Source organism: Brienomyrus brachyistius, chromosome 9, assembly GCF_023856365.1.
Source record: "Brienomyrus brachyistius isolate T26 chromosome 9, BBRACH_0.4, whole genome shotgun sequence".
NCBI classification, from domain to species: Eukaryota; Metazoa; Chordata; class Actinopteri; order Osteoglossiformes; family Mormyridae; genus Brienomyrus; species Brienomyrus brachyistius.
Window position 1 is genome coordinate 16,534,153 of NC_064541.1, and position 14,640 is coordinate 16,548,792.

The 14,640-nt window shown below is 41.1% G+C and overlaps 1 protein-coding gene and 1 long non-coding RNA gene across 3 annotated transcripts in view; one reads left to right on the forward strand and one right to left on the reverse strand.

Moving 5' to 3' along the window:
- The window catches only part of sema6e (sema domain, transmembrane domain (TM), and cytoplasmic domain, (semaphorin) 6E), an 87,910-nt gene extending 86,156 nt beyond the window's left edge, over nt 1–1,754 (reverse strand). Inside the window, exon 1 of one of the 2 annotated variants that reach the window (XM_049024418.1) lies at nt 1,483–1,754. The gene's annotated coding sequence lies outside the window, so the exon portion shown is untranslated. The remainder of the gene's footprint in view (nt 1–1,482) is intronic. The other variant, XM_049024419.1, reaches the window with a different exon arrangement.
- Nucleotides 1,755–3,888: 2,134 nt separating this feature from the next.
- Nucleotides 3,889–5,009, forward strand: LOC125748403 (uncharacterized). The gene is made up of 3 exons (XR_007399541.1): nt 3,889–4,066; nt 4,215–4,505; nt 4,621–5,009. It is a non-coding gene; the product is annotated as an uncharacterized LOC125748403 (long non-coding RNA).
- The last annotated feature ends 9,631 nt before the right edge of the window (nt 5,010–14,640 follow it).

The following is a 14,640-nucleotide window of genomic DNA, read 5'->3' on the forward strand; positions in this document are numbered from 1 at the left end:
TAAACTGACAATTACCGAAAGACCATTGTTATATATGCTATGAAAACGAAAGCTTAAAAAGTTGATGGCAATAGCCTACATACACAGATCACTGCAATGATCGTATATTGACCTTAAAGAATGGAGCTTTTGCAGTCTTGCTTAACCAAAATTACATTATGTGAACAATTCAACTCCATTGTTCGACCGCTGAACTCCCAAATCAAAATAATCTGATGCGTTTATATTACCGATCGCAAATGCCATTGTCAACTATGGGTAGTTTACCTTCCATATTACGATTCATTATACACAAACTATCGAAAAAACTCAAAACAAAAAGACCTCCGATGATTTCAAAATAAAGGACCTCTGATATGGTGATTTCAGAATAAACGACTGTAATCGCTCCCCGAATTCGGTGATGGGTTTTAGAATGAACACGAACAAAACAGATCTGACATGTCTTTTTTCCTTATAAACCAGACAGATAACGGCAATCTGTGTCCACACTGTAAGCTGTGTGGTCTTCCCATAAACATAAAGTCCAGTGTACGCAGAAGTTGCATGCAGTGTTTCGCGTCGCTTGCGGTCTAGCGCTCATATCGGCATCATTTTAATGATTCAAACTGGTTATTCGTAAATTTAACAGGGAAGTAGCACAGCATGGGTCTCAAACCTCTAGACGTCCGAACGACGACGTTCAGTGAGAAATACATTTTAAAAAGTCGACATGAAGATTAACGCATAAAGTAAAATAACCCAACTCTTTGCAGAATTACCGTACCTATCATTATTTTTTCTTATGTGTTTTGGTGCTACTCATGTCTGCGGGTAACTGTATAGCTGTATACCCCCCCCAAGTCCATTTGTGTACAGTGTCCTTAATATCACATATAATACTTAAATTGCATTGTCGTCATATTCACTATAGTTCACTTAATTTCCACTACATTTTTTTTCTCCCTTAAGACATTACTTAATTTTCATTATAACATTATTAAGCGAGTCTGCTACTGGAAATCAGTTAAAAATTATTAATTAAAAGAAAAAAAAACTGAACTAAGCTACTTGTCTTTAACGCGAGGTTATCGAACATTTCACTTTCGCTTTGAAAACGCACAATGCACATTTTTTAATGTATGTTGTTGGTTTGACACTGAAGATTACTTGAGACGGCTTTGGCGATGTATTGACAGTTCGCACTATATTCACAGTACTCTAAAATCAAAGAAACTGTCGGCAGACTCGCTATACAGCAAAGAAGCAGACGAATGTAACAACTTTAATCCCAAAAACAAATGTATTTACACCAAACGCACAAAAAGAAAGCCGTATATATTAAAGCGATGAAATGCACACACCGCGGGGGTCTGTGACATATATCGTACGCATGAAGTTTGCAGCTGCAGCAGCTTAGTGTGCAGGATAACAACGCAATAACATGCACGAAAAAAGCGATGATCACAGCATAAAACACACTTAACAGGATCGGGACATTACCTTGTTCGTTTAGCTTGGTTTTGTTAAATGAACGCTTGCAGGTTTGTAAGTCGGGGAGACAATCCTTGTGTTTCGGCACAGACGCACAAGCGCAACAGTGGGAACCGAGGCAAGACAATAAATTTCAGTCCCGCAGAGGTTTGTAATCCCTAGAACGCAGAAGCCCCAGAGAGAGACCGCCCCCTCGGCACGGCGCTGACCCACACACGGCCAAGGTGTAGCTTCGGTCGGGCTACGAGGGACGCGCACGCCGGCGAATGGCAGGGATCGCCGGGGCACGCCCTCGTCGTTTGCATTAACAACCCGGCCCGACCAATTACAGAGCCACGGAAAGTGGCCGGCCCTGTTTGAAATAACATGTATGATCCATAAATGTGCCTATTTGCATCACCCCGCCTTAAGTAATAAAGGGACGAAATATGATCGCTGGACTGTCTGTGAAAAGCAGGGGACTGCAACAACTATAGTGCTGGGTACGGAAAAGTTTAAACATGCCATTTCGGGGCCACTGTGTGTTATTACCCCGTCATCCTCAGCCTATACTGATCGTGTAATACCTAAGACTTGCAATTCTTTGATAAAAACGGCTCTGTTTCATGGCAGAATATGTCGAGCCCCACTGACTTTCAGTTAATCTGGTTTCATAGTATTAATTACCAGTATTAACTATACCACCTACCATTTTTTTTTTTTGGGGGGGGGGGGGGGGGGGGGTGGGGGCTTGAGGTATCCACCCACTTAAATAGGGGCGGGGGGATGGTACATAATGCATGCCCCTGCTCCCTACACAGGTACATCCATCATCTTTACAGTTAGAGGAAACGTCAAGGGATACTTAAATATACAAGCTAATAAATTTATCACCCTGTTAAACAATAACTGGCACAAAAATGTAAAAAAAGGCTTATAGCAGCTTTGTTCTATTTCTATCACCCCCCCCCCCCCCCACACAAATAATAAAGAAAACATTGTGAGACACTCAAGATGCTTGGTGTAATTTTAGTTGACCTACAGGAGATGAAGATTACTTTTATAGCAAATTCAAAGTGGCAGGTCTAAGATTCATATTTTAAACACCAGCCGCAAAGCTGTGTTTTACGAAATCATATATTAGAACATAATTTTGCAAACCTATGTACATTTCTTTGTAAAATATAGGTAGTGAAATTTGGGTAAAAAGTGCACGACAATCTGAACAATTTCAAAAACCAAAAGAAAACAGAACAAGCGGAAATGCTCTCTAAACGTGTTCAATGTTCAATGAGTCTTCTCTGGTAAATGTTAAAAACACCTGCAGGTTCTTATTAAACAAACTTCCAGGCCGTTTTTAAAAGTACCATTTTGGACCTTTTTGGGGACAATTACTTGTCACTGAGGCTGCACCCTGAAGGTTCTGACAATTGCACCCTTAGCTGTAGGTAATTATACATTTTACTGCAGAGAAATGAACTCTGAAGAACATTTTTGTACCATTGGTACACATTAATGTTGCTTGTACCTTGGGCTACAGAATTATACCCCTTTTTCTGATGATGTAGTAATGTCTGGATAGTGCAGGGGAAAAAATCTATGTGCATTCTGTAACGTAAAACAGCAGGTTGGTACTCTGGGCATACTACTACTCCCTATGCAGAAAGTACTGTATCCACAGTCAGCTCCATCCATCCATCCATCCATCCATCCATCCATCCATCCATCCATCCATCCATCCCAGGAAGGACAAGGCAGAAGGTAGAGGAACACTGGACGAAATGCCCTGACATGTACGGGGGGGGGGGGGGGGGGGGGGGGGGGGGGGGGGTGAGGAGCTGTTGGCATTGGCAAAAGAGTCATACAATTCTAAATTTAACACTTATGAGCACAGTCACAAGAGTATTTGTGACAAAGGTCACATGTTCATGCTACAGAACATGGTACCAATCACAGAAATATTGTCCTGTGAATTTTTTTCACTGTGTATCGATGGATTTCTTTCGAAAATCAGGAGAAGATATTATACCTTATGAAAGCAACAATACTGGATGGAAGAAGTGAGAGATTTCCCTTTACATCTTGCATCAAACCTTTACTGTAGACTTCGTAAAACAATACAGATGGATTGCTCTGTATCCAAACATCCTAAAATATGAAGTGGCCGATATCAGTGCCTGACTCGTCCTCCTGAAAATCTCACACTTGAAGACTTTTCACTAAGAAAACGTGTACCACAAAAAATAAGATAAAAAAATATAAATAACATTCAGAAAATACAAATACATTTTGTTGTCTGTCAGTGTCAACAGCCCTGGCACGCTGATGGTGTATTCTGATGAAAAGGGACAGCCTTATGAGTGAAAAATTCTCAATTCTTACAAGTAAATAATCCCTAACCCTCTGTTGTTTGAGAGGTATGGCCAGAGTGGTCATTATTGTCATCATTAGAGAAAAAGCAAATCCAATCCTTTACAATAATGCTAACTCCTATTACGGATTATCTATATACAATACAAGATGTGTGTATGTTTTTCAGGCATAAAGAGTTCGAACTACATAGAGACAAAAATACATGTACGATATGCTTGGATTATCTGATAAATAAATCATGGTACGTCTTCTTTTCATAATTCCACTTATTCTTCACTGTCGCTAAGTCATGACATTCCATTTTGCTCTCAGTAAATTGAGCCTCTGCTATTTTTTGTCAGTTTGGGGAGTTGTATTGATTGATTTACTTCACTCTTTTCTTCTGGCAGTCACCACTCCCTCGTGGGGGCAGCCTTCGGGACTGACAGGACTGCCAAGTGGTTCTGACGGCGTTCCCACCAGTCGGGGGGGCTCCAAAAATGGCGGCCTTGAAAAGAAATCTTTTCCCGATTTGTCACGTCCAAATACAGCGCGATGCCTTTAAAATGAATGATTCTGAAAAAAAAGGCATCCCAAGAGTGGAAATCACCTTGAAAGCCGTGGTGATAGAAGCATGTAGAACATCTCCTCCTAGACATGATGCTAGTGGAAATGTGCATCTCCTGATGTCATCCAATAATGTAAGAAACGCCTGCTCTTCTTGGGTCACCGTGGAAGTTAGTTTATTTCAGAATATGTGGCATTAAAAGTGACATTACTTAAAGATGACAGAATACCGGTGTTTACTGTTTACAGATCCGGCATAATGACACGGCATCATCGTCCTGACCAAGAGGCACAAGATATTAGATGGTTATTTCATAATTAATGCTGGTTCTACTTAAACATGACATGTTCACCATAATTTGCTTTGATAAATCCACATTTTATTTTCAAAGTGGCAAAGTAGTAACTATGACTACAATGTAAACATCAGAACATGAAGGAACCACCTGAGTTAATTCAGATCAGGTGTGATTCTTTAAGAAAAGTTTTACAAGATGAAAATTCATTAATACTAACAGAATTTAAAGCCACATAGCAGAAAACTAAACATACTAATAGCATGGGTTCGGCATACTTGTGAACAATGTTTTTTTTTTTAACATATCAGACTTTTAACTGGATTGTAGTGTCGATTAACACAGCAAATCTAGGAATCTGTGACAACGAGAAACTCGCAGGATGTTCAACAGCCCAGCAGTTGTTGACAAACTGTTCATAGTTTTGTTGCCTGAAGCTGATTGGTGCATCAAGAGGCAGGAGGCATGTGATAGTAATGGCTTAATTCATCTAGTCAGAAACCAGATAAACAGCTGACTCAGGTGATCATATCTCATCAGCAGGGTCCTAATTTCTAAGATGTGATTTCATGCATATTATTGCTTGTAAAATGTACGATCCGTGCAGCATTCATAAGCTCTCATAAGCCCCTCAGAAACCCATAAACGCAAAGTAGGATGCAGAGCTTGAATGGGTCATTATTTCTTCTTTTTCCCAGATCACTCTTCTGCAGGAGATTGTTATTGATCAAATAATTATGTTACCAGCTTGTTATTGAAAACCTTGATCTGACCGTGTTTCAATCAGATCTAATACATTTTCCATGTGTGCTTTCAAAGTCTGCAAATGTGAATTTCTAGATAAACATTTAAACATCGGACTTGAACAGAGGGCATGCAATGAAGTAGTTAAATCATGCTATATATGTGTGTGTGTGTGTGTGTGTGTGCATATATAACATTATATTATTATATTGCTGGCCACAAGGCTGAAGTAGACCCTGGATGGGACACCAACCAATCGCCTAAATGTTCTTGGACTGTGTAAAAAAAGCAGAGCAACTGGAGGACATCCAGACAGTGCAGACAGAACAAACAAACTTCAAGCACACAGACTGGGAACAGGATTCCAATCCATAGCCCTGCAGGCTACGGTGCAGCCACTCTACCAAATAATAACACACTTCTGAAACACATTAATAAAAAAATATAGTATTACCATATTCCACAAAAGCACCTGATCTGGGAAGCATTATTTTAATGAGATTCAATGTGAGATGCTTTAAATATTGAAGGAATAATGATGCGTTTGGGGTGCTGGTACCATAGATTTAATACTAATGAATTAAGCATCTGTACTGCAGGAGAATGATGACTGTTGCAGTTATACACCTTTAGGTTATTAAGCTATATATCTTATGCTTCTGCAGCTCTCATCCATTTTTCTAGAAGTTTCTTGGGTAATAATTAATTTTCTTCAGGACAGTGGTTTTCTTGTGAAGCTCTTGTTTATTAGTGAGAAAGATCGTGCTTGAAATTGGACTTCATGATGGCTAATCTATAGTCCTGGAGTCTGATTGTGTTTTTTACAGCTTCTGTAAGCCGTACCAGCAGGGTGGCCGATGACGTCACTGTGTTCCTGTGACACGCCACATGCCCACGTGTTGTTTTTCAGGTCCATCCGCATGCAGACAGCCCACTTCAGTGCACCATTTGTAAGGGTCATGTGCTCCACCATCTAGGAACAGGGAAAGGTCTTGTATTCAAACATCTTTAGCAGTGGGGAAAATGCACTGAAGACTTGCTGGAGTTATTTTTATTAACCATATGAGGAAGTAAGCTGCCAGGACATCTAGACATTATGCAAAAGAGTTGTGCGTGTGTGTGTGTTTCCTTAATCTGCTCTCTGTCTACTCACATCTACACTTTGGACTGCAGTGTAAAACGTTTAATAGACTGAGACATTCATCGAGGATAAGTATGCAATGACATGGATGTCAGAACATTCCAGGTTACGGCTCTTTCTAGGACTTTATTACGAAGTTTTATTTTAACACAATAGAGGGACGTAGCAAGATTTGATATGGGACTATTTATAAATGAGCAATATTTTTTGAAAAGATTGACAGTGACATACATGACGTGAAATCCCATTCCAGTTGCTGCATTTCTGCCAGTTAAAAGCGAGATCTGAAACACCATACAAGAATCACGGTATCTTTTGAATTACCCAAGTAATATTGCTCTTATGTTTCGACTGGGGGTATATTTTGTCGACATCCACGGCTCAAAGGCTAATGTGACGTAAGTGCAAAGTGCATGAAATACCGTGGTATATGGAGAACAATCTATATTCCTTAATAGTCATCTCATACCATAATCAGATAGACATAAGCTTCCCCATTGTAACTGATAGATTAATTGAGGACCAGAGTGCTGGAATTGTCAATAGGCCATCGGAGGGTAGAAAAGCAGTGGTCTGGAAAATTTAAACCGCCTGTCACATCTGCATGGTAGGGTAAGCATGTAGTTCTTCTGATCAATTAGCCCAGACGTTTTAACTGTGAAAAATGAGCACTTGCTCTGACAGGCTTAGCAAAAATGGTAGAGGTGGCTGGGGGGGGGGGAATGGGGGCGGAAAGGGTGTTGTGGAAAATGAGGCTAGGCAGTACCCATCTAGGCCTCCTCATCAGTGATAGCAGGCAAGTTAATGGGACTGTTACAGAAACGATGCGGCGACACTAAGAATGTGTACAATGGACTGAATCTACATTTGGTGCTCGTTGAAGACCCTGGCCTTTATGAATCATTGTTTGTCCGACCACACGGTGTGCATGCAAGAGGAAACAGCAGGGTCATTGACTGATGTAATTATTTATTTGTGCGGTGAAGTCAGCTTTGAAATTCAATTATGTCACCTTGTTCTTTAAATTGCACACGGACGTTTAAAGCAATTAAGGCGCCTGTACAGCTAGGCTGTGGCGCAGGGCTTTCTATAGCAACTGCTCCTGAACCAGGCAGTTCGCTTGCTTGGAGTTTCACGTAAATAGAAGCGGCGGCTGGGGAGCAGGCCCTGCGCCCTCTGCCTTTGTCCCTGTGGGGTAAAGAATAAGTGAAAGTATTTAAAGTAACACACACACATATGCACGCACCCACCCACAGGTTTGTAATTATATCTTTGTGGGGACTCTCCATTCATTTCTGTGGGGAAAACTCTAATCCCAACATGGCGACATTAACCCCTACTCAGCCGTAACCGAATAACCGAACCGAGACTTTTGGCATTTATACTTTTTTGATTCCATCCACAGATCTTTGTGGGGACATGAAAAATGCCTCCCCACATTGTCAAGACATCTGGTTTTATCGCATTGTGGGGGACACTTGGTGTGTGTGTGTGTGTGTGTGTGTGTGTGTGTGTGCGCGTGGATTAGGTAATGATTAGGTATATATATTACATATAGGAATACATTACATTGCATATTACATTGTTTAAAAAGCAACTGCAGTAAAGGATATTAGGTTTCTGCACATTTTATAGGAGCAGTCCCCACGTAAGGGTGGTGAACAAATTATTTAAAGAAGATTGTGGGCAATGTATTCTGTAAAGGAAATACACTGTAAAGCACCAGTCAAAAGTCTGGACACACCTACAGAAAATCATTTGGTTTTTCAATAAGATAACAGCTCTAAGCACACTTCAAGGTTATGTAGTAAGTATTACCTTGTGAACAAGGAAAGAGGTGCAGTTCTCTGGCAGATGACCCGCCCCCCCCCCCCCCCCCCCCCCCCAACCTAAACCCTATACAGCTGCTTTGGGATGAGTTGGATCGAAGAATAAGAGCAAGGTGCCAACTTGTGCCCAGAAATTGTGGCAAGTCCTTCAGGAGAAGCATTCCAGGTGGCTACATCTGGAAGTGGTTGAAAAAATGCCAAGAGTCTGCAATGCTGTCATTAAAGCAAAAGAGGGCTGTTATGAAGAATCTAAAATTTGAGAAATTTCTGAGATGTTGAACACTTCTTTTAGTCATTGAAATATTTGATATGTATTACTTAATTTCCTCGAGGTCTTTAAATATATGATGAACTGCATAGCTAAAATGCAGAAAAATGCATTAAAAGCAGCTGTCCAGACTTTCGATTCACACAGTCCTTATGAAATCCAATGAGGTACTTTAGGTAAATTTCCAAACTTCACTACATCCGCAGAAGTTTTCTCCCACAGAGTAATTTGGAAATTTGTTCTTCAATTGCAAAACAATTCAAGTCAATTTTCAGAGGACCCAGTTTCAAAACTATTAGCATGTGCAAAGGAGATGTGTAAAGTCAAATCACCAGAATTTGACTGAACTTTTCAGTAACAGGAGAAACTAGATGCTACTTGATCAGTAAGGTTTCTGTGTGTAAATTGCATTTGACAATGTCTATTCAGGTCAAGATGAATAACCGTTAAAACAGAGACAAATGCATTAAACACAGGGGTATACAGACTTTTGACTAGAACTGTATGTTTTATTGTAACCTGCGATTTTATGACATGCTATAACATCTATGTTTTATCTTAACTTGTGTATGAGCAAGAAGGTTCCTGAGATTATCTGTAGAAAGAATAAGGTCATCAGAGCATTGAAAGGTTACTGTCACTCGCGAGCAATGAGAGACTGATGTGTGGCGAGCCGATAGAATTTGCGCAAAGCAACTAAGGTGAGTTTGGAGAAGGAAACCACCTGATGGTAGCAGGAAAGTCTTTTGTGGTAAGTGTGAATAAGACAGGGAGTGCCCTTCTGTTCTTGGGAGGTGCTTGTCTGAAAGTACTCTCCGTTGCTGCAGCATCATCAATAAAGAAGCAGAACATCTCACCAGTGAAAAAATCCGCAGCACTCAACTACCACATCCCATGTCTGTTTATTGGATTCTGTGCCTTGCAAAAAAGTCATGTATTTCAAAGCCAAAAATGTCAGTTTTGTCTATTCCTGTCATTAATGAGATACACCAGAGTAAAGCTGATAAACTGCAAGTTGCAAATTAGTTGCAAGGAGAAAATGGCTTGTAATAATCTTTGTGCTACATATTGCCTTATTCTTGAAGTGAAAATGATAGAAAAAAAAAAATTCAATTTTTTTGGGTGGGGGGGGGGGTATGGTAATGTGGGGCATCCTAAGTATGGCTTTAGCAAAAATCAGATGACGATTGACCTTCAAGCAGGGTGAGCCAAGGGTGCCATTCGATAAGGTGGTGCAGAGGAATGAGTGAATGAGTTTCACTACTTTTCTTGTGAAACAGATGCGAGCTAGTTAGTTATCAAAATATGGCTAACAATCATTTGGAGGAAAAATACTTAAAACACCACACTTTACCCAATCAGATGACTGATACCATTAGTTCATAGACAATGCAATGAAACATTAGATTAGATTAGACCTTGACGACTTGCGTTCTTTTTATTGGATTCACCATGGGTTCAACGCAAACCATCAGCGTCTGAACCCGATCTTCATTAATAACAATCATTTGGAAGAATGGCTAGATGATGTGTAGCTGGGGACTGACTGGAAAGCTCACTGTTTGTCTTTGGCTTGACCTACATTGGTTATCCTTCTGCTATAGTGTTGAAGGTCATTAGCCATCAAGATAGATCACAAACACAGCCTAAGACTCTTGGATCTATGTAAGAAATACCAATGTACAAATTAATAACGAAATTAGTCATGAAATATGGAAACGGAGCATTCTTTTGTCACATTAGCAGGACGAGTGAAATATTGCTTTTTATCTGTATTCCACGAAGCTAACAAAGAGGAATGCTGACACGAGTAATCGAAAGATTAATAAGCAACAGGAATGCATCAGCCTCTAAAAAGTGCCTCAGTCATCTTAAGATTAACGGCAGAAGAGAAACTGGGAACCGATGTACCGTTTTACCGTTGATGTTTGTCTGTAAAGACGATCCTTAAGTTGCAGAAATGGAAAGGAACAGAAAAGGCAGGGAGAGAAAAAACAGACTGTAAGTAACGTAATTAAAGGGCATAAGCCTGGACCTCGAGCTTTCAGTGGCGCGGTGTTAATTAAATCAAGGTGCTGCAAGGCTAGTTAATACAGGCCTGGTGTTGATGACCCATAAATCGCACAAATATCTCCTAACCCCGCGTCTTAGGTAGCCAGGCTGCTTTGGCCGTTCCATTATCCCTGCTCCGGTTGTTTACAGCCCAGTACCAGCACTAAATAAGACTAATTAGGCTGTCAAAAGAGGGCAGCCCTTCCTCCTCGCTAAAGTGACAACAATTAATTCCTGCTGGACACGGCTGTGAGGCGGCTGCGAAGTGTGCTGACACCAACCAAAGATGGACTGATAAAGACGACAGGGATCAGACCTGAAGAACTCTGAACCTGGTGGATGCATTTTAAATGGCTACACCTCAACCTACGTAATTTTTTTCTCTCCCCTATGTACAATTATGTGCGATTCAGAAACTAGCCATTGGCCGTTCAAGCTGCCCCGGCATCCCAGTATTCTTCCTGTTATGTAGTTTTCTTTACATCCGGGTCGCATGTGCTGGAAAGTTCGACGAATCAGTATCATTATCCTCCTGCATTTTATCTACCGTCTACCTGCAAAACAAAAGGTCCACGCTTATCGCAGTGCAGTCTGGATAAGATCGCCGAACTTCTCTAAATCCGCTTGTTAATTGCAGTCCTTGCTGCTTTTTTTTTCGTTTCCTTCAACAAAAGCAGGCCACTGGCTTAGTGAGAGTTTCTTTAGCTTGGATGGTGAATTGAACCATGGGATGGGAGAAGGAATGAAAATTCTACCTGGGACAGGGCTGAAACATATGAAAAGCGTCAAAAACATTTTCATCCAGGAACTTGCTAGCCCTCCATGTCCACGTTAGACAATGCAAAAAAAATCTGCTTTAATTTTGGATGGTTTTACTCCTGCCATGGATTTACTCCTTTGTGCCTATAGCTTCCATGATCTGGATCCCCGTGACCCTGCATAGAACAAGCTAGTATGAAAAAAAGAATGGATGTATATTGTGCTTAAAGGTGCAGCATCGTTGTCTTCATGGGACCTGAACCAGCTGTACTGAGGTCGATACTCCATTGGCCTGAATCACTGCAGTTCCTGCATTTCTCAGGTCTCCTCCAGCCAATCGTGGCTTGGATACGAAACACGGTAAACGGTCCCCTCGTCTGCCGCGTCTGCACGTCGGTTTCCGTTTCACTCACCCCTCGCATCGTGGTAATTGGGAATCAGGAGGCACTGATGGTGACGTGACAGTCCCGATTAGTGCCGCGTGGACCAGCGGCGGCTAAGCAGAACCCGCTTCCCAAATTCTCAGGGGGTGGCTGTGTTTGAATGGCCAGAAAAGGCCCAACAGTGGAAGGGATTGTGACATTCCGATGGCAGTTATGACACACATCAACCCTTCATTTTACCCCAACGCTTGCGGGGGGGGGGGGGGGGGGGGGGGCTATGCGGCAAATAAACAGTCATCCATCAAGCCCAGCTAGCCTGTCATCTCAGACCCATGCCCCTAACTTCACTCTGAGACCACCCCCACCCACCCCGTCTTCTCTTGCTTGGGTGAAGGAGGTCCAGGTCAGCTAATTAACAAATGCGGGATGCGGGAATTTGGATCAGAGAGGCCAGCAATAGCCATTCCGCTAATCTGCTGGCCTGATCCCATGTTCTTGAAAAGAAATGAGAGGAGAAAAATAATGAATGCCCAACCCTATCCGAAATAATGAGAGGATTTGTGTGGGATTGTCGTCCCAGTCTTAACTTGCATAAAATGCATCCTACAGGAGGATCAGTTATCCCAGCCCTGTTCCTCTTTCTGCGTAAAACCTGAATAAAGATTAAAAGATTCTACCCGACCTTTTCTGTTCATGTGCATGGAAATAATAAAATTTATTAGCAAGAACATTGTAGCTAGGAGCTTCTGAAGTAGTTTCAAGCATACATATTCATAAAGGATTTAATTACCATCTGTTCCCTGCTGGTTCGTATTTGTTTGTCGGAAATATGCAAAAAATAAAATAAATAAGTAAATACAATAAAAAATCATTAGTATTTGTCAGAATGTGAATGCCTGAAAGAATTTCTGGAGACAAACTGCTCCTCCTGTCCTAACGGCCCCAGTCCAGAAGGAGACACACCTCCGACATGCTAAAATGGATATGAGGAAAAATCTAGGTATGGATTATATTGCAAATGTTGAATTCCAGCATTGAAATCTATGATCCCCCATATGAGTGGGGGGCCTTAGGCAAGAAGCAGTTTAATGGTCGTAAATATATGAGAAGCACAGAAAAAAAACTGTATTTTATGACGTTTTGTTCTGAAAAATAAAAATGCTCTGTGTATAAGGTCCCATTTGCACCCTCTGCAACCCAGACCCCGGGACTCACACTCTCTGTTCACACTGCTCACTCCTGCTCGTGTCAAAACTGCCAAAAATGGCAAGCGTCAATCACAATTCCAAACATAGCTGTACGATGCCCCAAAGCTAATGGTGTGAATGGGTAGGTTTTTACAGAAAAAATTTCATAGAGTGGAGTTGTGGGGGAAGAGTGATAATCAGTCTAAAGTCACTGAAAATCTTTTGCAATTAGTAACCAACAGGGTGCCCTTGATTACTTAATTCTTCCGGAACTTCCTTTTCTTCTGAAGTACAGACAAAAATGGTGGAGGTGTCTTCTTTTTGCATTTTGGTTTGTAAAAGGTATAAACTTGCGTGAGAAATGGATTAAGGAAGACCTTATGATCTAAGCAAACTTATGAGCTAAAGAACCAGGTACTATATATAGAACAGAATAGAATATTTTATCATTGCACAAGTACAATTGTTAGGCACAGGTACAGTGAGATTCAGTTTGTAGCTTCCTTGCTTGATGCTATTCATGACATAAATTAAAGATAAAATACCAGCAAAGAACTAAATAATAAATGATAAAAACAGAACCATTACAGTACTGAAAAAATGCAATTCAATGAAATAGTACTAAAACAGTAACAAAATAGAATCGTTCTACTCATAACAGTAATGTAAAAACCAAGAGAAGTTTTATTTGCTGCTAAAGAAGAGCAGATTTTGGAATGAAGGATCCTACTGCTGATTACAGGAGGCTTTGTAAACACCTCAACCCTAAACTTTAACGGGAATATTCAAGAATTTAAGCACGGACCACAACAGTGCAGTGCCACCTCGAATGTCCAGCAGGCCTTTTTCAACCATAATCATATTCGTCCAGGGCATTAACATCGCCTTGATTTAAAACACTTATATTGGCCAACCGTGTAATAGGGTGGTTTTCATTAGTGGGCGCAGTGGAGGAACAACCCAAATTCCAGTGCTCACTTGGAAGAGGCGACACTATCGTTCCCAAATGCAGAAAGTAATCATCCTGTTTCATATGCAAATTTGATCAAAATGACCATTTCTTTATGAAGAGACCTTAGATGAGACTTCCTTTCAGCATGTAACATTATGGAAAAAAAGATTGTCCTCTGGATGACTTTTGCACCAAGTTATATTTCAGAATGATTATGTTTTTCTCTTGACGATTCTGTGCACCACCGAGAACCGAACACATTAACAGGGCACAGCAGTAGTCTTGGTACATTTATCTACTGTAGATGTATATTACGTATTTTAATCATATTCATCTGTCTTTGAAGGTTGTCATTAAGGGACTAGTTTTTACTGCAGTGTCCACCAAAAGTCCCTAGATCCAGTGCCAGAAATACACGACGCCAGGCATTGACTGGCCATCAGAAAATTCTGGAATCTTCCCAGTGGGTCCTTCCTTCTCACCCCTAGCATCATATAGCCTGTATACCATGGGTAACTGGTTTGTACCACAATTTGCTTCCATGTCGATTGCAGGAGATGATTATTGGATGATGCTATATTCCATTGGCGGTTATTGGCAAAATATATCAAGTGGACTAACCCCCCCCCCCCCCCCCCCCCAACCCACTCCGCAGGGT